At 51.6% G+C, this 24,908-nt stretch overlaps 1 protein-coding gene across 1 annotated transcript in view; it reads left to right on the forward strand.

The window, feature by feature from the left end:
• Positions 1-687: 687 nt before the first annotated feature.
• Positions 688-24,908, forward strand: part of LOC138503011 (zinc finger protein 84-like) — a 28,934-nt gene continuing 4,713 nt past the window's right edge. Inside the window, exon 1 of the mRNA XM_069622443.1 lies at positions 688-821. The gene's annotated coding sequence lies outside the window, so the exon portion shown is untranslated. The remainder of the gene's footprint in view (positions 822-24,908) is intronic.

Consider the following 24,908-nt stretch of genomic DNA (forward strand, 5'->3'; position numbering starts at 1 on the left):
CATGGCGTAGAGGTGGTGGTCACACGTATCTAAGGTGACCAGAGACTAGAATCAGTGCAGGCATGCCTTCCACACTGCATGGCGTAGAGGTGGTGTCACACGTATCTAAGGTGACCAGAGAGTAGAACCAGTGCAGGCATGCCTTCCACACTGCATGGCGTAGAGGTGGTGTCACATGTATCTAAGGTGACCAGAGAGTAGAACCAGTGCAGGCATGCCTTCCACACTGCATGGCGTAGAGGTGGTGGTCACAAGTATCAACGATGACCAGAGACTAGAAGCAGTGGAGGCATGCTTTCCAGTTTACACCTCTGCATGGCATAGTTACGTATGGCATGCACGTGTGCGTGCGAGCCTGCGTGCGTTCGCACGTGCAAAATGCCTTGAGCACTAATGTTATCATGAACGTGGAAATGGGGGGGACACACGTGCGCAAATGATGCTGCACAGAAGGCTATTCCCATTGTTTTATTGATTGCAGGGAACCCCCACCCCTCTCCTCCTCTAATGCTGGGGGGGCGGGGGAAAGGGGGTGGAACTCAAACGTAAAGGCATGTCAACTAATGTGACGTCATTACACGTGCAAATGATTATCGCAGGTCCTGATTGGTCATTCCTGACGGACGGACGGACGGACACGCGCAGGAAAGCAGACGCATGCGCAGAGTAGGGAGACGTCCGCTCACAGGCTAGGAGCATGCGCAGTAGCAGTGTTCGGGTTCAGCTTCTGAGCATGCGCACTGGAGAGACATTGCCTCGTGTCTCGCCCTTGGCCTGCGGGGGGGTCAGAGGCCTGGATTCTCCTTCTCTGGGAGTCGGAGGTGAGAGGTTTTTTATTCCCCATTCTGGCGAGTATTCTTAGTTCTGGGCTAATATATCCCGTTCCCCGAGGTTTAGGACAGACGGGTGGTGGTGTCTGTCCCACAAGCCTCTTCCTCACATATTCACACTCCTGCCCCCCTCCAGCCACACCATCTGCTCTCCCCCAGCCATTCCTGCTCTCCCCTCCAGCCACTCCTGCTCTCCCCTCCAGCCACTCCTGCTCTCCCCTCCAGCCACTCCTGCTCTCCCCTCCAGCCACTCCTGCTCTCCCCCAGCCACTCCTGCCCCCCTTCAGCCACTCCTGCCCCCCTTCAGCCACTCCTGCCCCCCTTCAGCCACTCCTGCCCCCCCCTCCAGCCACTCCTGCCCCCCCCTCCAGCCACTCCTGCCCCCCCCCTCCAGCCACTCCTGCCCCCCCCTCCAGCCACTCCTGCCCCCTCTCCAGCCACTCCTGCTCTCCCCCAGCCACTCCTGACCCCCCCCTTCCGGCCACTCCTGCCCCCCTTCCAGCCACTCCTGCCCCCCTTCCAGCCACCCCTTTGCCCCTCTGACCCCCTTGCCACTCCTGCCCCCCTTCCAGCCACCCCTTTGCCCCTCTTGTCCCCCAGCCACGCCTGCTCTCCCCCCCCAGCCACGCCTGCTCTCCCCCCAGCCACTCCTGCTCTCCCCTCCAGCCACTCCTGCCCCACTCCAGCCACCCCTGCCCCCCCACCGGCCACTCCTGCTCTCCCCCAGCCACTCCTGCCCCCCCTTGCCACTCCTGCCCCCCTCCGGCCACTCCTGCCTCCCTTGACACTTCTGCCCCCCTCCAGCCACTCCGGCCCCACTTGCCACTCCTGCCCCCCCTCCGGCCACTCCTGCCCCCCTTCCAGCCACTCCTGCCCCTCTTCCAGCCACCCCTTTGCCCCTCTGACCCCCTTGCCACTCCTGTCCCCCAGCCACGCCTGCTCTGTCCCCCAGCCACGCCTGCTCTGTCCCCCAGCCACGCCTGCTCCCCCCCGGCCGCCCCTGCTCTCCCCCCGTCCGCCCCTGCCCCCCCTCCAGCCACTCCTGCCCCCCTTGCCACTCCTGCCCCCCTCCAGCCACTCCTGCCCATAGCTCTCAACCCACACGCTTTCGGCGGGTGTCACCCGCCTTGTAAACAGCTGACTCACCGCCAAGCCTCCTGCAAGCCCATTCGTTTCAATGGGCCACTCACCCGCCAAAATTAAAATCTGGTGTTTTCACCCGCCTTCGCGACACAAATGGTTGAGAGCTATGCTCCTGCCCCTCTGACCCCCTTGCAACTCCTGCCCCCCCAGCCACGCCTGCTCTGCCCCCAGCCTTGCCTGCTCTGCCCCCAGCCTTGCCTGCTCTCCCCCCAGCCGCTCCTGCTCTCCCCTGGCTGCTCCTGCTCTCTCCTAGGGGGGACACTCTGCTCGCACTATCCTGCCTCTAGGCGCTCATCCGTTGCCACTTCCTAGCTCCCATAGGAGCTATCTCTTGAGTCAATGGAGAACCCCAACATTTCAACGGCCTGGAACCCCTTTATTGCGCCCATAGGTGGGTGCAGCTTATTTATCATTTTCCAGCGTAACTGCTTGATTTGCCCATTATTATTATTCTTATTATTCTTATTATTATTATTACTGAGAAATATTCCCAGCTACAAATATTCACCAACTACTTGGATGTGTTCTTTCCCAATTCCCCACCTAAACTAGCAGGAGCTGATCTTTATTATGGAGCAGCATATGTATGTTATATGTATTTTCCATTCATTGCCAGCACTATAAGCAGACCACGTATTCTGCAGCCACTGTAGGCGGATCTGGGTCTAGTCCATTCGGACGAAACCCGCCGCATCACCCGGGAGCGTAAGGAGAGCCACCCCAGCTGTGGCTGAAACGCTGTGTAGCAAATGTGAACCTCGAGTCTCTGAAAGCACAGTTCTGTTTGCTAAAAATCTCAAAATCATAATGTTAGTATATTTGGATAAACCCTTTTTCAATCCAGTCTGACACTGGAGCAATACTTATTCTATTTCCTCTTGATTTAATTTAGCAATTAAAATATATGCAATAATCTTGCTGGCAATGTCCAAAAGTGCTTCCAGATGGTAGTTTGCAGGGTTGAGCCACTCTCCCTTTTCTTGTATAGGGGCTTGTATACTCTCTCGCTATCACATGGTACATTGCATGGTTCAGCCGCTCTCCCTTTTCTTGTATAGGGACTTGTATACTCTCTCGCTATCAGATGGTTGTTTGCAGGTTTGAGCCGCTCTCCCTTTTCTTGTATAGGGGCTTGTATATTCTCTCGCTATCACATGGTACATTGCATGGTTCAGCCGCTCTCCCTTTTCTTGTATAGGGACATGTATATTGTCTCACTATCAGATTGTAGTTTGCAGGGTAAAGCCGATCTCCCTTTTCTTGTAAAGGGGCTTGTATACTCTCTCGTTAATGGATGGTAGCTTGCATTCAACCACGGCCTATACTTGTAAATTAATAAGAGCAGGCAGACCGTTCCTGTCAAATAACAGCTGCACCACCCTACCCAGAGCCTTAATATTGTCCAAACTGGACTATTGCAATGCACTATACCTAGGTGCTAATAAAAATACTGTCCGAAAAATTCAGACGCTACAGAACAACGCTCTCAGAGCTGCATTAGGTATTCCAAAGAAAGAGCATATTTACAAAATAAGAAGACAAAATAACTGGCTCTCTACTAATGAAAAAATATATATATTTTTTTTTAATGATAATATATGTATATAACAGTTTAGTTTTACATATTTTGCGTCAAAACATCACATAAAATCACATTGCTAAAATCTATACATCTCTTAGGTGTACCTTTTTAAAATACATATCACAAATTCTATACGCGATTAATAATATAAAATGTCCTGAGAAAGTTCTTTTAAAATTACTAACATCATCACATAAAATTTCATTAAGTAGAACATCAGATTTACGTCATGACCTTCCATTAGCTTCACGCATATGTTATTCATATTGCACATGAACATCGAGTTATCGTATTTCATTAAAAATTGGATACGTATTGTTTGTAAACTTTCACACTCACATATAATATGGTATGCTGATTCGATAGCATTAACACCACAAAAACGGCAGAATCTAAGATTGCGCGGTATTCCCAGTCGCGCCCCAAGGATTTCTAAAACCTCACATGAATTTAAACAACAAATACCATCGAATGGTGGAGCAATTAGGGTAGGATATCTGGTATTTTGGTTTGACCATCCTCATTCTGATAGATTCTATGAAAATTCCACTGTTCGACTTAGTTGCCAGATTTACTATTTTTTGTTCTCTGTCTATTTCACAGATCAGTTTATTCAATGTATTTTTTATCTGTGCTACAGAATATAGCAACCAACAGTGAGTCTCATTTTTAATCAGTTTAAGGTAGTTTAGTCTCCATCTATCTATTGTTATGAAATCCATTTTACGATCTAGTCCCTTATATTGCTCCATCATTCGTACCATGAAGGTATCATTTGTAAGTCTTGTGAGTTTCACATACAAAATCGCTGAGGACAGTTGTATTTTGCTTCTTATACTCAGTATATCACATTCGAGTAACATGTATTCGTATGGCAATGTTTTCGGCATTCGCAGTAATATTCTTAACATCTTGGCTTCAAATTTATCAATGTTATTGCCATATTTACTGCTCCAGATTTCAGCACTATACGTCAGGCATGAAACAATTTTAGCTGAATATAGTTTCATGACTGTTGCAATCGAATAAGTACCGTGGTTACCTATAAATTTGCTCAATGCCATAATTGCAATCATACATTTCCTTTTAGTTTCTATCCAATGTGTCTTCCATGTAAGCTTGTCGTCTATGACCACTCCTAAGTATTTGTATGCGTGTACTACTTCGATCTGTTATTTATTTAATTTCCAACCTCCTTTATAGCTTTTCTTCTTAGCTGGTTGTGTTTCGAACTTCATGATTTTAGTCTTGCTAATATTCACAACAAGATTATTAATATTTGCGTATTTTTCGAGTTCGTTGAGTTTTGCTTGTAGTCCTTTGGGTGTGTAGTCGAGCAAAATCAGATCGTCAGCATAACCGAGCCATCTTAGCATGAGTTTACCTAACTTGATGTCATTCATGTTAGTGCTAATCATATTTTGGAGGAAATCGGCAAGATATAAATTAAACAGAGTGGCTGCTAGAGTACACCCTTGCTTTACGCCGCATAAAGTCTGTATATTTTCTGAAAGTTGTCCTTCCGCGTCTAGCCGTATTCTGACCGTAGTATCTTTATATAGTTGTTGGATCATATAAAGAAGGCCTCTTGGTATCATCCATTGTTCTAATTTGGCCCATAGTTTGCTACATGCTATAGTATCAAAGGCAGCAGAGAAATCTATGTATGCAACATACACAGGCAGCTTTCGATTTTTCCAAGAATATTCTACTGAGTTTACTAGGATGGCTATATTGTGAGCTGTGGAGGACCCACGTCTGAATCCAGATTGGTATTCAGGCAAGATTTTGCACCTGGTTATCCACTGGTTTAATTCTTCTAATAAGACTTTACCAAAGATTTTACCAGGAATGTCTAGCATCGCTAGCATCCTGCAATTACTAGGTTCTTTACGATCACCTTTTTTGTGTATAGTAAGTATAATGCTTTTCTTCCATGAATTGCGGATCATCCCATGTACTCCTATCCATTGATAAACAATGTATAGGACCTTTGCCCATTTTTCAGGTGATTTCTGTAGTAAAGCATTACAGGTGTTATCTGTGCCGGCTGCTCTGGATTTAGGTAATTTTTTAATTATTTTGGTTAGCGATTCGACAGTAAAGTTGCCTTTCCATTCAGTTTCTACAGATTTATAGTCAGTTTCATCTTGTGCTAGTCTACCAATTGTATTAGTGACATAAGTGAGCCACTTATTTTCAGATACACAATTAATCGGGATGCTGCTATCTTTTTTCTCATTAATGATATCCCACATCATTTTACTGTTCTTTAGGTTAGCTGCATCAGCAAGCGAGCGCCACGTCTCTTCTTTTTTTTCTTTGTAATGGAATTTCAGCCATCTTCTGTATTCAGTCTTAAGGCGACGTATCTTGTTTGTTGCTTGTTCATCTTTCTCTTCAATACATCTCCGTATGTCTTTTCGTAAGTTTTTCCTTTTTAGTTGGATTATTTTATCAAATTTCTTCTTATGGTCTAGGTTCCATCTTTCATTATTTGTCTTATATGTTCTTTTGTCACCAATGGCTGCTCTGACCGTTTCTGTTAATTGATCAAACATATTTAATATGTTTTTGTTGTTATTTTGATGTACTTCACTTGTATCAGCTATTTCAGCAAATAGGTCTAACAGGGGTTCAGCTATTTCATTACCCTTCTCAATATTTTTGGGGTTCCATTTTATTCTGTTGCCTGGTGTATTTAGGCCAATCTGCCCATTATGTTGATATTTTTCACTCGGTGGTGTTTTACTAGTTAATAAGAGGTACAATGGGAGATGGTCACTTTCTTCTCTGCATCCGACTGCCATGTCTTTAACCCATGTCCGTGCCCTTTTGTTTACTATCATGTAGTCTATAGTGCTCATACTCAATCCCGCTATTCGTGTCGCATTCATCTCCCAGTCTCCGGGCATGTTACCATTTAGTACAGTCAGTGCAAATTTGTATAACAACTTTATCCAATCTTTTGCATTTTTATCGAAGTTCTGGGTAATGGGTTCTGATATCATTTCTTCCATGTCTACCTCATTTTTATAGTTAATTTTTACATTAAGATCACCTACAATGATCCACGGTAGGGTGTTACCTACTTCAGAGAGGATTTTGGAGAGTGTAGCAATATTTTCCTTGCTATGTTTGGCGTCTGGAGGATTATAAATATTTATAAGGACAAAGGTATCAATTACAAGTGTCTTACATGATACCAATAATGCTAATACCATCTTAGTGGAATCAGGGTGCTTAACGCCTTCCCATGGTTGCTTGATAGAGATTAAGAGCCCACCTTTAGGTCTGCCTCGCATCCCTTGGGTGGCGGGGCTTACATAGTTGTTGCGGCCATCTATTTAGCATTCAGAGGTCAGCCAAGAGCATATCTACAAAATAAGAAGACAAAATAACTGGCTCTCTACTAATGAAAAAATATTCCTAAAAACTGCCTCACTCACACACAAATGTCTAAATAATGCGGCACCCGACTGCCTCATAGACAGAATCAACAGGAAATCCTCTAACCACCCTACCAGGGCCGCCAACACCAACTATCTGCTGATACCGAGGTTTAAACTGACAAAAGCTGGGGGCAGCAGTTTCCCTGTCAAATCTGCTCAGCTGTGGAACTCGCTACCTCCCTTCCTGAGGGCCTACCAACCATAACATGTGTTCAGACATAATATCATCAACTGGCTTAAAAATAATGACCATTAACACTCACACCAGCTATTGATGTCACTGGTGCGACCATTGGCCCCCAACCCGATCTTAATACATCTCCGCACTGTGATATCAACTCCATTGTATTATATCCTTGTATCATATTTATGTACTAATGTAAATTTGTAACCATAAGTTGTAAATACTCATGTACCATGTCCCTGATACCTGTGCTTCTTATCTGTGTATCCTAACTTGTACCTCTGTAAAACCCATAACCTTAAACTGAAAACTCTTGTACCCTGCGTACAAATAAACAAACATTGTTCAGCTTTCTGGTATACAGACTTGTATACTCTCTCGCTATGAGATGGTAATTTACAGAGTGCAGCTGCTCTCCCTTTTCTGGTATAGCGGCTTGTTTGCTCTCTCACTATCAGATTGTACATTGCATGGGTCAGCCGCTCTTCCTTTTCTTTTATAGGGTCTTGTAGACCCTCTCGCTATCAGATGGTAGTTTGCAGGGTTGAGCCACTCTCCCTTTTTATTGTATAGGGGCTTGTATACTTTTTTGCTATCAGATAGTACACTGCATGGGTCAGCCGCTTTCTCTTTTCATTTATACAGACATGTATACTCTCTCGCTATCAGATGGTCGTTTGTAGGTTTCAGCTGCTCTCCCTTTTCTTTTATATGGACTTGTATACTCTCTCGCTATTGTACGGTGCATTGCAGGGTTCAGCCGCTCTCACTTTTCTTGTATAGGTGCTTGTATACAAGAGTAAGGTAGACACTAGGTAGAACTGTGACTAGTAGCCTGTCCCACACTAAACTAGAACTGTGAATATTGGCCCATGCCTCACTAAGAGAGAACTGTGATTATTAGCCTGTGCCTCAGTAAGATAGAGCTGTGAATATTAGCCTGGGCCACACTAGGATAGAACTGTGAATATTAGCCTGGGCTACACTAGGATAGAGCTGTGATTATTAGCCTGTGCCACACTAGGATAGAGCTGTGAATATTAGCCTGTGCCACACTAGGATAGAGCTGTGAATATTAGCCTGTGCCACACTAGGATAGAGCTGTGAATATTAGCCTGTGCCACACTAGGATAGAGCTGTGAATATTAGCCTGTGCCACACTAGGATAGAGCTGTGAATATTAGCCTGTGCCACACTAGGATAGAGCTGTGAATATTAGCCTGTGCCACACTAGGATAGAGCTGTGAATATTAGCCTGTGCCACACTAGGATAGAGCTGTGAATATTAGCCTGTGCCACACTAGGATAGAGCTGTGAATATTAGCCTGTGCCACACTAGGATAGAGCCGTGAATAGTAGCCTGTGGCACACTAGGCTAGAGCTGTGAATAGTAGCCTGTGGCACACTAGGCTAGAGCTGTGATTATTAGCCTGTGCCTCAGTAAGATAGAGCTGTGAATATTAGCCTGGGCTACACTAGGATAGAGCTGTGATTATTAGCCTGTGCCACACTAGGATAGAACTGTGAATATTAGCCTGGGCTACACTAGGATAGAGCTGTGATTATTAGCCTGTGCCACACTAGGATAGAGCTGTGAATATTAGCCTGTGCCACACTAGGATAGAGCTGTGAATATTAGCCTGTGCCACACTAGGATAGAGCTGTGAATATTAGCCTGTGCCACACTAGGATAGAGCTGTGAATATTAGCCTGTGCCACACTAGGATAGAGCTGTGAATATTAGCCTGTGCCACACTAGGATAGAGCTGTGAATATTAGCCTGTGCCACACTAGGATAGAGCTGTGAATATTAGCCTGTGCCACACTAGGATAGAGCTGTGAATATTAGCCTGTGCCACACTAGGATAGAGCCGTGAATAGTAGCCTGTGGCACACTAGGCTAGAGCTGTGAATAGTAGCCTGTGGCACACTAGGCTAGAGCTGTGATTATTAGCCTGTGCCTCAGTAAGATAGAGCTGTGAATATTAGCCTGGGCCACACTAGGATAGAACTGTGAATATTAGCCTGGGCTACACTAGGATAGAGCTGTGATTATTAGCCTGTGCCACACTAGGATAGAACTGTGAATATTAGCCTGGGCTACACTAGGATAGAGCTGTGATTATTAGCCTGTGCCACACTAGGATAGAGCTGTGAATATTAGCCTGTGCCACACTAGGATAGAGCTGTGAATATTAGCCTGTGCCACACTAGGATAGAGCTGTGAATATTAGCCTGTGCCACACTAGGATAGAGCTGTGAATATTAGCCTGTGCCACACTAGGATAGAGCTGTGAATATTAGCCTGTGGCACACTAGGCTAGAGCTGTGAATAGTAGCCTGTGGCACACTAGGCTAGAGCTGTGAATAGTAGCCTGTGGCACACTAGGCTAGAGCTGTGAATAGTAGCCTGTGGCACACTAGGCTAGAGCTGTGATTATTAGCCTGTGGCACACTAGGATAGAGCTGTGAATATTAGCCTGGGCTACACTAGGATAGAGCTGTGATTATTAGCCTGTGCCACACTAGGATAGAGCTGTGAATATTAGCCTGTGCCACACTAGGATAGAGCTGTGAATATTAGCCTGTGCCACACTAGGATAGAGCTGTGAATATTAGCCTGTGCCACACTAGGATAGAGCTGTGAATATTAGCCTGTGCCACACTAGGATATAGCTGTGAATATTAGCCTGTGCCACACTAGGATAGAGCTGTGAATATTAGCCTGTGCCACACTAGGATAGAGCTGTGAATATTAGCCTGTGGCACACTAGGCTAGAGCTGTGAATAGTAGCCTGTGGCACACTAGGCTAGAGCTGTGATTATTAGCCTGTGGCACACTAGGATAGAGCCGTGATTATTAGCCTGGGCCACACTAGGATAGAGCTGTGATTATTAGCCTGGGCCACACTAGGATAGAGCTGTGAATATTAGCCTGTGCCACACTAGGATAGAGCTGTGAATATTAGCCTGTGCCACACTAGGATAGAGCTGTGAATATTAGCCTGTGGCACACTAGGCTAGAGCTGTGAATAGTAGCCTGTGGCACACTAGGCTAGAGCTGTGATTATTAGCCTGTGGCACACTAGGATAGAGCCGTGATTATTAGCCTGGGCCACACTAGGATAGAGCTGTGATTATTAGCCTGGGCCACACTAGGATAGAGCTGTGAATATTAGCCTGTGCCACACTAGGATAGAGCTGAGTAGCCTGTGCCACACTAGGAAAGAGCTGTGAATATTAGCCTGTGCCTCACTAGGATAGAGCCGTGATTATTAGCCTGGGCCACACTAGGAAAGAGCTGTGAATATTAGCCTGTGCCTCACTTGGATAGAACTGTGAATATTAGCCTGGGCCACACTAGGATAGAGCTGTGAATATTAGCCTGTGCCACACTAGGATAGAGCTGAGTAGCCTGTGCCACACTAGGAAAGAGCTGTGAATATTAGCCTGTGCCTCACTTGGATAGAGCTGTGAATATTAGCCCATGCCACACTAGGATAGAGCTGTGAATATTAGCCTGGGCCACACTAGGATAGAGCTGTGAATATTAGCCTGTGCCACACTAGGATAGAGCTGAGTAGCCTGTGCCACACTAAGACAGAACTGTGATTATTAGCCTGTCCCACAGTAAGATAGAACTGTGAATATTGGCCTGCCTCACATCCAGAGAAGTTTGTGAATGTTGCCTTGAGTCACACCCAGAGAGGACTGTGATTATTGACCTGTGCCACACTAAAATAGAACTGTGAATATTGGCCGCCGTCGCATCCAGATGGCGTTATGAACGGTACTGCTGCTACCATCCTCCCCATTCCCTCCCTCCCCTCTGCTCTTGGACCCCCCACCCCCACCTTCCCTCCCTCCCCTGTGCTCTTGGACCACCACCCCACCCACCCACCCACCCACCCTCCCTCCCCTCTGCTCTTGGACCACCCCCGTCCCCTCTGCTCTTGGACCACCCCCACCCTCCCCTCTGCTCTTGGACCCCAGACCCTCCCCTCTGCTCTTGGACCCCCGCCAGGCACCCACCCTCTGCTCTTGGATCCCCGCCATGCACCCACCCACCCTCCCTCTGCTCTTGGACCCCCGCCGATCCCTTTGCTCTTGGACCCCCGCCACCCACCCCCCGACCGACCCTCCCTCTGCTCTTGGACCAAGATTCATCCACCCACTCTCCCACTGCTCTTGGACCCCCAACCCACCCACCCATCCTCCCTCTGCTCTTGGACCAAGACCCAACCACCCACCCACCCTCCCTCTGCTCTTGGACCAAGACCCAACCACCCACCCACCCTCCATCCCTCTACTCTTGGACCACCACCACCCACCCACCCTCCCTCTGCTCTTGGACCCCCGCCACACAAAACCCTCTGCTCTTGGACCCCCGCCACCCAATGGTGGGGCCCTCCATCCCTCTACTCTTGGACCACCAAACAACCCACCCTCCCTCTGCACTTGGACCCCGAATACCTCTGCTCTTGGACAGATGCCCAACCAACCGGCCTCCCTCTGTTCTTGGACCCCCCACCCACCCTTCCTCTGCTCTTGGATACCCCCACCCGCCCTCCCTCTGCTCTTGGACCCCCACTCACCCCCCCCACCCTCCCTCCCTCTGCTCTTGGACCAAGACCCCCCCACCCTCCCTCCCTCTGCTCTTGGACCAAGACCCCCCCACCCTCCCTCCCTCTGCTCTTGGACCAAGACCCCCCCACCCTCCCTCCCTCTGCTCTTGGACCAAGACCCCCCCCCCACCCTCCCTCCCTCTGCTCTTGGACCAAGACCCCCCCACCCTCCCTCCCTCTGCTCTTGGACCAAGACCCCCCCCACCCTCCCTCCCTCTGCTCTTGGACCCCCACTCACCCACCCACCCTGCATCCCTCGGCTCTTGGACCCCCTCTCACCCACTCACCCTCCATCCCTCTGCTCTTGGGCCAAGACCCACCCGCCCTCCCTCCCTTTGCTCTTGGACCAAGACCCACCCACCCTCCCTCTGCTCTTGGACCCCCAACTCACCCACCCACCCTGCATCCCTCGGCTCTTGGACCCCCTCTCACCCACTCACCCTCCATCCCTCTGCTCTTGGACCAAGACCCAACCCCCCTCCCTCCCTCTGCTCTTGGACCCCCACCCACCCTCCCTCTGCTCTTGGACCAACAACCACCCACCCACCCTCCCTCTGCTCTTGGACCAACACCCACCCACCCACCCACCCACCCATCTCTATGCTCTTGGACACCCATCCCTATGCTTTTGGACCCCCGTCACTCTGCTCTTGGACCCGCATTCACCGACCCTCCCTATCTCCGCTCTTGGACATCCCACACACCAACTCTCTCCCTCTGCTCTTGGACCTTCAGTCACCCACTGCTTTTGGAGCCACCCACCCTCTGTTCTTGGGCCTCCCACCCACACACCCCCCTCTGCTCTTGGACCTTCCCCCCTCTGCTCTTGGACCCTTCCCCCCCACCCACCCTTCCTCTGCTCTTGGACCCCCAGCCACCCTCCCTCCCTCCCTCTCTGTTCTTGGACCCCCACCCTCCCTCTGTACTTGGAGCCCCACCCACCCTCCCTCTGCTCTTGGACCCCCTCCCTCCCTCTGCACTTGGAGCCCCACCCACCCTCCCTCAAGCACCCACCATCCCTCTGCTCTCCCACTCACCCTCTGGTTTTGGTCCCGAGAACCCACTCACCGTCTGGTTTTGCTCCCAACAAACCAACCCACCATCTGCTCTTGGACCTCGCCTCCCTCTACTCTTGGACCCTTCCCCCGACCCACCCTCCCTCTGCTCTTGGAGCCCCAACCACCCACCCACCCTCCCTCTACTCTTGGACCACCACCCACCTATCCCTCTGCTCTTGGACCGCCAAACCCATCCACCCACCCAGCCATCCCTCTGCACTTGGACCCCCGTCACTCTGCTTTTGGACCCCCGTCACTCTGCTCTTGGACCCGCATCCACCGACCCTCCCTACCTCTTCCGCTCTTGGACATCCCACACACAAACTCTCTCCCTCTGCTCTTGGACCTTCAGTCGCCCAGTGCTCTTACCCTCCCTCTGCTCTTGTACCCTCCACCCACCCACTGCTTTTGGAGCCACCTACCTACCCTCTTCTCTTGGACCCACCCACCCTCTGTTCTTGGACCTCCCCCCACACACTCCCCCTCTGCTCTTGGACTTTCCCTCCTCTTCTCTTGCACCCTTCCCCCCCACCCAGCCTTCCTCTGTTCTTGGACCCTCGCCCCCCAGCCTCCCTCTGCTCTTGGACCATTACCCACCCACCCTCCCTCTGTTCTTGAACCCCCAGCCACCCTCCCTCCATCCCTCTCTGCTCTTGGACCCCTTCCCTCCCTCTGCACTTGGAGCCCCACCCACCCTCCCTCTGCTCCCGGATCCCCACCCTCCCTCTGCTCTTGGACCACCACCCTCCCACCCACCCTCCCTCTGCTCTTGGACTGCCAGCCTCCCACCCACCCTCCCTCTGCTTTTGGACCCGAGAACCCACCTACTCTCTGCTCTTGGACCTTGCCCCCGACCCATCCTCCCTCTGATCTTAGAACCACCCCCCCCCACCCACCCGCCCTCCTTCTGCTCTTGGACCCCCCCAAACACCTGCCCTCCCTCTGCTCTTGGACCCCCACCCTGCATCCCTCGGCTCTTGGACCCCCACTCACCCACCCACCCTGCATCCCTCGGCTCTTGGACCCATCCCCACCCACCCACCCTCTATCCCCCTGCTCTTGGACCAAGACCCAACCATCCTCCCACCCTCCCTCTGCTCTTGGACCCCCACACACCCGCCCTCCCTCCCACCCTCCCTCTGCTCTTTGACTGCCACCCACCCACCCTCTGGTTTTGCACCCAACAAACCCACCCACCCTCTGCTCTTGGACCTTGCCCCCCTCTGCTCTTGGACCCATCCCCACCCACCCACCCTCTATCCCCCTGCTCTTGGACCAAGACCCAACCATCCTCCCACCCTCCATCTGCTCTTGGACCCTTCCCACCCGAACCACCCTCCCTCTGTTCTTGGAGACCCCAACACCCTCCCTCCCTCTGCTCTTGGAAACCCTCCGTCTGCTCTTGGACCCCCCCTCCCTTCCTCCCTCCCTCTGCTCTTGGAATCCCACCTACCCTCCCTCTACTCTTGGACCCACCCTCCCTCTGCTCTTGGGCACCCACCTGACCAACTGCTCTTGGACCCCCACCAACCAACCGACCAACCCTCCCTCTGCTCTTGGACCCCCACCCTCTGCTCTTGGACGCCCAGTCTGCCGCCCACCCTCTGCTCTTGGAACCCCAGTCAGAGACCCACCCACCTACCCTCTGCTCTTGGACCCCCAGGCCGACACCCACCCACCCTTTGGTCTTGGACCACCAGTCCGACACCCACTGTTAGGCAGAATCACATGCAGTACCCTTTGGGAACACTACATGCAATTAAGACTACAAGTGTCAGTACAATTTCACCTTTGGTACAAGCCTGTACTTCACAGTAATGTGATACTAGTGGCTGAGCAGCCAGACTTATCTCAGGAGCAAAGTGAGCAGTAGAACAAGTTACATAAAGGACCAACTAATACAGTGATTCCAATATACACTTACTCAGGGTTTCTTGGTAAAAGAATATACATTTATTTACACAGTCAGTTGGAAAACATTCCACTAGTAAGAGCAGCTCAATATCACACACTAATATACTACAATACACACCACCAATATGTTACTGAACAAGTTCAGCTCCAAGTTCAGCTCCCCTGAAGTGGGAGCAAAATGGCACTTCAGTTACTTAAAAAGGGGGTAAAAAGACAAGGTTATAATAAATGCAGTCCAAATACTTTCTTAGGCAGGGCAAAGGGTTTCAGTTTACTACAACCAGCAATTCAATTCAATAGGCCTGGGTCAAAGTCAATAGTTCATGGTCTTTGTATAGGAGAGCACAGTTCTGGTAGATAACGGTTAAGTCTTTGCCACAGATTTTTAAAGAATTTGGCTAGGTGAAAAGTTTGAGGAATGTTTAGGGAAGGACAAGCCTTCAAAGAGGGGACAGTTCCACGAACTTTCGTGATGGGCGAAAAGATACCTGGTCCGCGTTTGCACAGAACCTTTTCAATGAAGAAGAGATGTAGCTGAGGCAGTTGTTCCTGGCAGTTCGAGCAGGCCTCGCTGTTCCTCAGCTTCAGTCGTGGGGACACGAAAGAGGACCTCGGGATTCTTGCACTGCCCAGGGAAGAGGCCACAAGCTTGGCTTAAACGTCGGTTTAAGGTGTGAGTGCCTTAAAGACCACAAACTGGTATCCTTCCCACTGGCTATACGGTTTTCCACATCACTCTGCAGAAAATTTGACCAGGAGGTGACCGTTTCCAGGCGGCTTGTGAGTTGGTTGGTCCCATCAAACTCAAGGGAAGAAGTTAACCTTGAAGGGCTTCTCTGTCGATGGAGTTTTAGGCAATTTGGACCTGCAGCAGAGCTTCACCGGTCGTCCAGCAGCAGTCCTCTTCCTTCAGCTCGTCTTTGGTTCTTTCGTTCCAGTGGTCGACTCTCCTTTCCAAGTACCAGAAACCTGCTTTTAAACCGTTTTCCCCCATTCATTCCAGCCTGGCTTTTACTCACGCAGCAGGGTGGTTGTCCTTGTCGGACAGCCAGCCAGCCAGTCACACCAGAGTGCGTTCAGCTCTCCTAGGAGACTAAGCACAGGGAGTTTCGGGCACCTCCCTCACATCCTGTCCACCCCAGACACTCGGGCACCAGAGGAGGGCTTCAGCACTGAAGCCAGCCAAAGGCCAATGAACAACTGACCAAACCTGGTTTGGCGCGCAGAGACAATCAGGAGAAGGACCTTTCCTAAAAGAAACGGCAAATAAAGTCGACTGGAGTCTGTTTTTACAGATGGGTCTCGGGCGCCATTTTGAAAAACATGGCTGACCCGTTTTTTAGCTACCGTTGTTCGCGGTCAGGAAAAATCATGGTAGTTTGATCTAAACCACTGCCACCAGACATTTAAAGTAGGAAAGGGTAACATTTGACTGTTACATGAGTGTTTTGACTCAGGGGAAGCTGGGCAACCCATCCAGCAGTCTATAAGAAGATGGTGTGTGCTGGGTCTGTAAATTTAAAGAGAAAAGTAAAGTCAACCCTCACCCCCCCTCCCTCTGCTCTTGGAATCCATCTGCTCTTGAACCCTCTGTCCCACCATCGCCCTGCTCTTGGAGCCTCCATTTGCTCCTGGACCCTCCCTCTGCTCTTGGTCCCTCGCCCCCCCACTGACCCGCCCCCTCCCTCTGCTCGTGGACCCTCACACCCCCACCGTCCCTCTGCTCTTGGACCTTCCCTCCATCCCTCCCACCATCGCCCTGCTCTTGGAACCTCCATTTGCTCCTGGACCCTCCCTACTTCCCTCCCTCCCCCCACCCTCCCTCTGCTCTTGGACCCTCCCTCCCACCCTCTGCTCTTGGACCCTCCTTCCCTCCCACCATCGCCCTGCTCTTGGAACCTCCATTTGCTCCTGGACCCTCCCTACTTCCCTCCCTCCCCCCACCCACCCTCTGCTTTTGGACCCTCCCTCCACTCACCTACCCTCGCTCTGCTCTTGGACCCTCGCACCCCCACCCACTCTCCCTCTGCTCTTGGACCCTGGCACCCCCACCCACCCTCCCTCTGCTCTTGGACCCTTCCCCAACCCTCCCTCAGCTCTTGGACCCTTTCTCTGCTCTTGGACGCCCCACCCATCCTCTGCTTTTGGACCTGGACCCTTTCTCTGCTCTTGGACGCCCCACCCATCCTCTGCTTTTGGACCTGATAACCCACCCACCCTCTGCTCTTGGGACCATCCCACCCACCTACCCTCTACTCACCAAGAGCAGAGGGTGGGTGGAGCGGTCCAAGAGCAGAGGGTGGGTGTGGGGTCTAAATGCAGTGCAACATTGGGGGGGCTACAGGTCCAAAAGAAGAGGTAGGGTCCAAGAGCAGGGCGATGGAGGGAGGGAGGGAGAGAGGGAGGGTCCAAGAGCAGGGTGATGGGGGGTGGGAGAGAGGGAGGGTCGAAGAGCAGGGCGATGGTACGGTCCAAGAGCAGAGGGAGGGTGGGTGCGAGGGTCCAAGAGTAGACAGAGGGTGGGTGAGAGGGCGCTAGAGAGCCGTCCAAGATGGCGGCCTCCCTGTGAGCTCCACGGAGCTCCCTCAGAAATCCTGACGAATCGAGGCATCTGCGCTGGGCATTGTGTATGCAGCCACCCCCAGTTTGTAGCCAAAGCGATTCTGAACAAAACGAAGTACTTCTTTCGTCGTAATTCGGATGCTGGGTCCAGATTCCTCAGCGACGAGAAACCCTCCCCCTCCCCGGTCCGAGTGGAGCGCCGGCGCGGGCTAGACGCGAGGCAGTCGGAGACAGAGCGGGCCCGGAGGGGGACGGCCTGAGCGGCCGAAAGCGGTGGGACATCCGGCAGAATCTCGGAGGAGCCGTCCTGAACGAACCCCGAAGATCAGGTACGCGCGCCCCCGTGCGCCCCCGTCCATACTCCCCGGGGTGAATTTCAGCCTGTGTGAAGGCGCGGGGCGCGGGAAACCGCAAGCCGGGGTCCGCGTGAACCCCCAACGTACGGGCCAGCCGAGAACCAGCAGTAGATAGCGCTTGGACCCGGCGTCACTCCCGCTTCCACTATACCCTATCACAAAGGGAAACATCAGGAGAGAAACCCCATCCGAGATAGCGCAACGGAGGCGCGGATCAACCGGGACCCCGGACCTACCTCCGGTGCCCTGTAGGACCCCCGCTACACAAGCGCCAATGGCGGCCTCAAAGAAAATGGACAGAGCTCAAAAGAAGCTAAACTTTGAGGGCAGCTCCGTGACCAAACCAACCACCTCAAATGGCAGAGCGCTATCTCCCATCCAAGACGAGGAGGAGGCCCACGGGTTCGACATCAGGGAAATTCTCCTAGAACTGAAAGCCGGAATTGGCGGTCTTGGGAGCAAACTCGACACCCTCTCCTCTAAGGTTGATCTGCTCCAGCACCGGTTAGACAAACACGCCGATAGACTTGACACAGTCGAGCAGAGGGTGTCGGACCTCGACGACGGAGCAGCGGCCCTGACTTCCAGAGTGGCCTCCCTAGAAGGGCAAATGAAAGCGGTAAACGCAAAGAATGAAGACTTGGAGGGCCGCTCCCGACGCAACAACATCAGGATCGTTGGAGCTAGGGAACAACAACTCAACACAAAGATGGAGGACTACATTGAGAAGTTATGCGTAGACCTTTTCGGCACAGACATCCTGTCCAAACTGTTTGTTGTGGAGAGAGCCCACCGAATTCCCAACACCAGACCGATCCCGGGGGCTAATCCTCGCCCAATCATAGCGAGAGTGCTCAACTACAAAGACCGGGACGCCATCCTACGGGCGGCCAGGGAGAAAGGCGATCTTCAGTACGACGGTGATAAAATCCAATTTTTCCCGGATTTCTCCCAGGCGGTCCAAGCGCAAAGAAGATCGTACACGGCAGTAAAGCGCAGGCTTCAAGAGAACCAGATACAATACGCCATGCTCTACCCTGCCAAACTCCGAATCCAACATGAGGGGACGACCCAGTTTTTCAACTCTCCGGAAGAGACGAGCGATTATCTGGACCGCTCGGGCTGCAGACCCGCCTCCTCCAACGGAAGGCCTCAAAGGGGAGAGAGACCGAGAAGAAATCCACCATAAATTTTGCCTACAAGGTACCTAATGGGAGGGCTAGTGTCTGCATGGCTGACAAGGAGAGACCACCGCAGACCACTATTGTATCCGGGGAAGGGAGCTAGCCCTCTCTTGGAGGGCCACTTGCGCCCCGAGCACAGCAATGCAAGTTGTTTCGTTACTATGGGACTGTTTACCACGGGCCTGTTGGGGGTTGCCCGTGCATGGGAGGGAAGTTAATTCAGTAATACCGCCTCAACCCACATACCCCCGATCCACGACAGCCACGCGAGGAACTATGTACCTACAAATCGCCAAGTCTTCCTGGCTCCTTCTCCGAAAGCGACTCCAGCTAACTCCGCGGGCCCGGCCCGACAGGATTACACTGATCCGTTCAGATGGCAGCGACAACGTTGAGAATCGCCACCTGGAATATACGCGGCGGCAACCAGCCTACGAAAATGAGGAGAATCCTTCAATATCTGCGGAGACACAAAATCAACATAGCGATACTCCAGGAGACTCATCTACTACCCTCGTCGGAACAGCGCTGGGCCAGATCATGGGGATGCCACCGGTACTTCTCGTCCTACTCATCGTTCGCCAGAGGCGTGGCGATCCTGATCGATAAGAGGACCAATTTCAGCCTCATCGAGTCAAAGAAGGACACCGAAGGAAGGGCCCTACTGGTGAAAGGAATAATCGCTGGAAAGGAAGTGGTGGTGGTCAACTCTTACGCTCCAAACACAGATGGACACGATAACTTTAACTGGATAATGTCCCATCTAGCCACGACCGACGCGTCGACTGTGGTGTGGGGGGGCGACCTCAACACCGCGCTCGACCCCAGGCTCGACAGGTCCCACAACACTTCAGGAAACCCGTCCAAAGCAAGTACTCAGGTTCGAGAGATTTGTCAGGCCTTCAATCTTTCCGACATGTGGAGAAGACACAACCGAGACAGGAGAGACTATACCTTCCGATCAGCTGTGCACAACACCAGTTCTAGAATCGATTATATCCTGGCGTCCTCCCACAGCCCTTTCAGGTGGGACGCGTGCCAGATCCTACCAAGGTCCTATTCCGACCATTCGATGGTGGTATTGGAGGCCACCCTAGCGGGCACAGCAGTGCCAGGCCTCAACTGGAGGTTTAAACCCGGTTCACTCACAGACGCAGTGTTTGCAGCAGAACTGCGGCAAGAAATACTCTCCTTCATAGACACCAACCAAAACTCGGTTGACTCCGCAGGCACCATTTGGGAAACATTCAAGTGCTTTGTCAGAGGAATCTGCCTGACCAAAGAAAACGGGACACTAAAAATGATCCGAAGGGAACTGTCCAACATAGAGGACCGTTTAAAGGAATTGGAACAGAATCTCCTCAACACCCCCGATCCATGCACGCAAGCCAAGCTTAAGCAAGAACTCTTGAAATTTAAGGAGACAGCGGACCGCGAACTGAAGTTCATGGGTCGTAGACAGCAGATCAGGCAGTACGGTGAGGGGCAAAAACCAGGTGCACTGCTGGCCCGACTACTATCGATAGACAGAGTCCCACCTCATATTGAATGTGTCACAGATGCGCAAGGACAGATAGTCTACACGGAGGAGGGGATCTCCAACACCTTCCGGGAATTCTATCAAGACCTGTACAGCTCAAAAGGAACATCAGACCCCGAAGCGATACAAGAATACCTGAATGACACAGAACTGTATTGGGTAAGCCAAGACTTGCGCGAACCCCTGAACGCGCCCATCTCACTGGAAGAAATCCGGATGGCAATCAAATCCCTACCTAATATCAAAGCACCCGGCCCCGATGGGCTCAACGGCGAGTTCTACAAGGCGCACATGGACATAGTGGCCCCCCTCCTCTTGCAGGTCTACGAAGAGGCGGTGGGTCGAGGAGCACTTCCCCCCACGACGCGTGAAGCCAACGTGATGATGCTGCATAAACCCGGAAAACCTACAGAGAGCTGCGCCTCGTATAGACCGATCTCTCTGATCAACCTGGACAACAAAATCCTGGCCAAAATCCTGGCGGCCAGACTGCTCCCTCTGATGCCAGCACTAGTGCTGGGTGACCAGGCCGGGTTCATCCCGGGGCGTAGCACAACGTTCGGCATAAGGAGGCTGTTTGGCGTCATCGAGGCCCTAGACTCGACACAGCAGGCGATAGCAGTACTGCTGGACGCCGAGAAGGCGTTTGACTCTGTAGAGTGGCCTTTCATGTTCGCGACACTGAAGCAGATGGGTCTGGGCAACTTCTTCCTGAAGCTAGTAGCTCTGCTTTACAATAATCCACGCTCGTACATCACACTCGGGAACACTAAATCATCGGGGATCACATTGGAACGCGGGACGAGACAGGGTTGCCCTCTTTCGGCCCTTATCTTCGCCCTGGTGATGGAACCCCTAGCCTCGAGGCTACGGGCCGAGCAGTTAGAGCGAGGGTTAAAACTGGGTCCTCACAGGCTAATCGTCTCCCTATACGCGGACGATGTCATGCTGTTCATTAGCGACCCCCAAGTCAACCTCAACCCCGTAATGCGAGAGGTGATAAAATTCGGGTTAATGTCAGGGCTCAAAACCAACCACTCCAAATCGATAGTATTCCCCCTGACTCCGTGCACCTCAGAGTTCGCCGACGACCATGGGTTCCAATGGGAAACCTCGAAAGTGCGCTACTTGGGGATCAAGATGTCACGTAACCATCACGAGATATTTAGAGATAATTACGGAACCGCACTGCAGCTATTACTTGAACGTATTCAGAGATGGAAATCACTCCCATTGACGCTGTGGGGCAGGACCTCACTGACGAAAATGGTTATTCTCCCCAAACTCTTATATCTCTTCACAAATATCCCGCTACTTCTCCCCAAGTCCTTTCTGTCAAAGATCAAGAGCACGATCCTAGAGTTAATATGGGCGGGGAAACCGGCTCGGGTGGCTTACGACACACTCACTTTACCTATAGCGAAGGGAGGTCTGGCGCTCCCAGATATAGAGAAATATTACTGGGCGGCTCAGGCTCAATTCCTGAGCCACTGGTACTCAATCCACTATGTAAGACCACATGTGCAAGTGGAAAGAGCCCTGGCCTCCCCCGATTTACTATCCGCAGTCATAATCAGCCACATCCCTGTGCCGCATAAGACACTGAACACGGTCCTGTCTACATATGCGATATGGAAGAAGATCGCCAGTGCGTGTGGAGTGGCTGTACGATTCTCCCCCATACTACCTATAAAATTTATCCCCGGTATCCCTCTCACGAACGAAAAGGTATTCCTGCTATGGGTAGACAAAATAGGAGTAAAAACGCTAGGAGACCTCTTCCCAGAGGGCACCTTTCTGACCACCCAAATGGCCAAGGACAAGGGAGGGAACACATCCTTGGACGTCTTTCTCTATTTCAGACTCCGTCACGCCCTGCAGGAGCTATTCCCCTCATTCCCTAAACAACCCCCCACGTGGGAGCTGCTACATAACACAATATTAGCACAGGGAGAGGGCAGACTGGTGTCAACTCTGTACAAAACCCTGGTGAGTGACACGAGGAAGCTCCTACCTAAAGTGCAACACAGGTGGGAATCGGTTTTGCAGGAACCAATCAGTGAGGAAGACTGGGCCTACATTCTGCGACAAACTCAAAAAGTGGCGCTAAATTCTCGCTACAAACTGATCCATTTCAATTTTGTACACCAAACATATTACACACCCGCCAAAAAACACAGGCACCACCCAGAGGCGTCGGCCCAGTGTGAGAGATGCGTTTGTCCCAACGCCGACTTTCTTCATCTGGCATGGGTCTGCCCCGGTATCCAGCAATTCTGGTCCACCGTTATACAAACAACATCCGAGATTATAGGAGAGCAGATGACCCCCCTGCCGCTGGGCCCGCTTCTTGGCCTCACAAGACATCTGCAGCCATCGTCACGCAAGCTGGCGGCACTCCTCATGGTGCTAGCACGAAGGAGAATAGCCATGTCGTGGGGCAGGGGCCCACTCCCTAGGGTAGCTGACTGGGAAAAGGATATAACTTATTGCCAAGATATGGACACTGAATTTATTCGTACACTACCTTTACACGCACGCCCTCCTGATATCTGGGGACCATATATCACCTACCTGATGAACAAATCTGTTACTTCGGACCCTGATAATCCAAACACCCAGAACTCAGGTCCGTAAGAGGGAGGAGCGGGAAGACAAGGAGAGAAAACGTCCATGCGACTAAGGCAATGAGTAGAAACTCTCAAAGATACTGTGGATACGGGGGATGGGGGGCGGTGGGGTGGGGGAATTGTTGTGGGATATTGCATTCAGCAGCTCCCTGTTGGAGCCATGCCTACCGGTTATTGTAAAATATAAATAAAGTTTGGAAAAAAAAAAAAAAGACAGAGGGTGGGTGGGAGGGAGGGTCCAAGAGCAGAGGGTGGGTGGTGGGGCGAGGGTCCAAGAGCAGAGGGAGGGTCAGTGGGGGGTGAGGATCCAAGAGCAGAGGGAGGGAGGGTGGGTGGCGAGGAGGGTCCAAAAGCAGAGGGCGGTGTGTGGGGGGAGGTCCAAGAGCACAGAGCGGGTATGTGGGGGGGAGGTCCAAGAGCAGAGGGAGGATCCAAGAGCAGAGGGAGGGCAGGTGGGTGGGGGGTCCAAGAGCAGAGGGTGGGTGTGTGGGGGGAGGTCCAAGAGCAGAGAGCTGGTGTGCCGGGGGAGGTCCAAGAGCAGAGGGAGGGTGTGTGGTGGGGCGAGGGTCCAAGAGCAGAGGGAGGGTCAGTGGGGGGTGAGGGTCCAAGAGCAGAGGGAGGGAGGGTGGGTGGCGAGGAGGGTCCAAAAGCAGAGGGCGGTGTGTGGGGGGAGGTCCAAGAGCACAGAGCGGGTATGTGGGGGGGAGGTCCAAGAGCAGAGGGAGGATCCAAGAGCAGAGGGAGGGCAGGTGGGTGGGGGGTCCAAGAGCAGAGGGTGGGTGTGTGGGGGGAGGTCCAAGATCAGAGAGCTGGTGTGCCGGGGGAGGTCCAAGAGCAGAGGGAGGGTGTGTGCGGGGGTCCAAGAGCAGAGGGTAGTTCGGTTCTTGGGTTCAAAAGCAGAGGGTAGGTGGGTGGCTCCAAAAGCAGAGGGTAGGTGGGTGGCTCCAAAAGCAGAGGATGGGTGGGGGGGAGGGTCCAAGAGCTGAGGGAGGGTGGGGGGACCAAAAGCAGCGGGAGGAAGGGTGGGTGGGTTCCAAGAGCAGAGATGAGGGGGTTCCAAAAGCAGTTGGTGGGTCCAAGAACAGGTGGTGTGTGGGGGGGTTCAAGAGTGTTAGGGAGAATTCTCAAAATGTGCATATTTCCCTTACCTTGTGAGACCCCCAGCAACTTTGCTGGATTTCTAGGATTTTATTTTTTATTACCTGGGAAGAGTGTAAGCCTTTTTTCCCACTCTTCCATGTATTTTGATATGTGTTTTACTTTTGTGTTCTTTGGTTATGGAGTTCTAAAACAACTCCATAGCCATCATCTTTTTCTGTGTGTCACACAGCACCTTCAGTGCAGTGGCACCGGGGTGTCTTTCAGACTCCCCAAGGTTTAAAACCCTTCTTTGGGACTGACTACTGTCTCCCAGAGCAAATAAAGTTAAATTAACTTTACTAGTCTCTTTTAAATTTACAGACCAAGGACACACTATCTTCCAATAGAGTGCTGGAGGGGTTGCCTAGATTCAAAACACTCATATAACAGTCAAATGTTACCCTTTCCTACTTTAAATGGCTGGTGGCAGTGGTTTAGATCAAACTACCATAATTGTTCCCAACCGCGAACAACGGTAGCTAAAAATTGGGTCAGCCATGTTTTTCAAAATGGCACCCAAGACCTATCTGTAAAAACAGACTCCGGTCGACTTTATTCGCTGTTTCTTTTAGGAAAGGTCCTTCTCCTGTTTGTCTCTGCGTGCCAAACCAGGTTTGGTCCCTTTGTTCGTTGGCCTTTGGCGGGCTTCAGTGCTGATGCCCTCCTCTGGCGCCTGAGTGTCTGGGGTGGAAAGGTGCCTGAAACTCC

The sequence above is a fragment of the Ambystoma mexicanum genome, chromosome 11 (genome assembly GCF_040938575.1).
Source record: "Ambystoma mexicanum isolate Mex_15411 chromosome 11, UKY_AmexF1_1, whole genome shotgun sequence".
In the NCBI taxonomy this organism is placed as follows: domain Eukaryota; kingdom Metazoa; phylum Chordata; class Amphibia; order Caudata; family Ambystomatidae; genus Ambystoma; species Ambystoma mexicanum.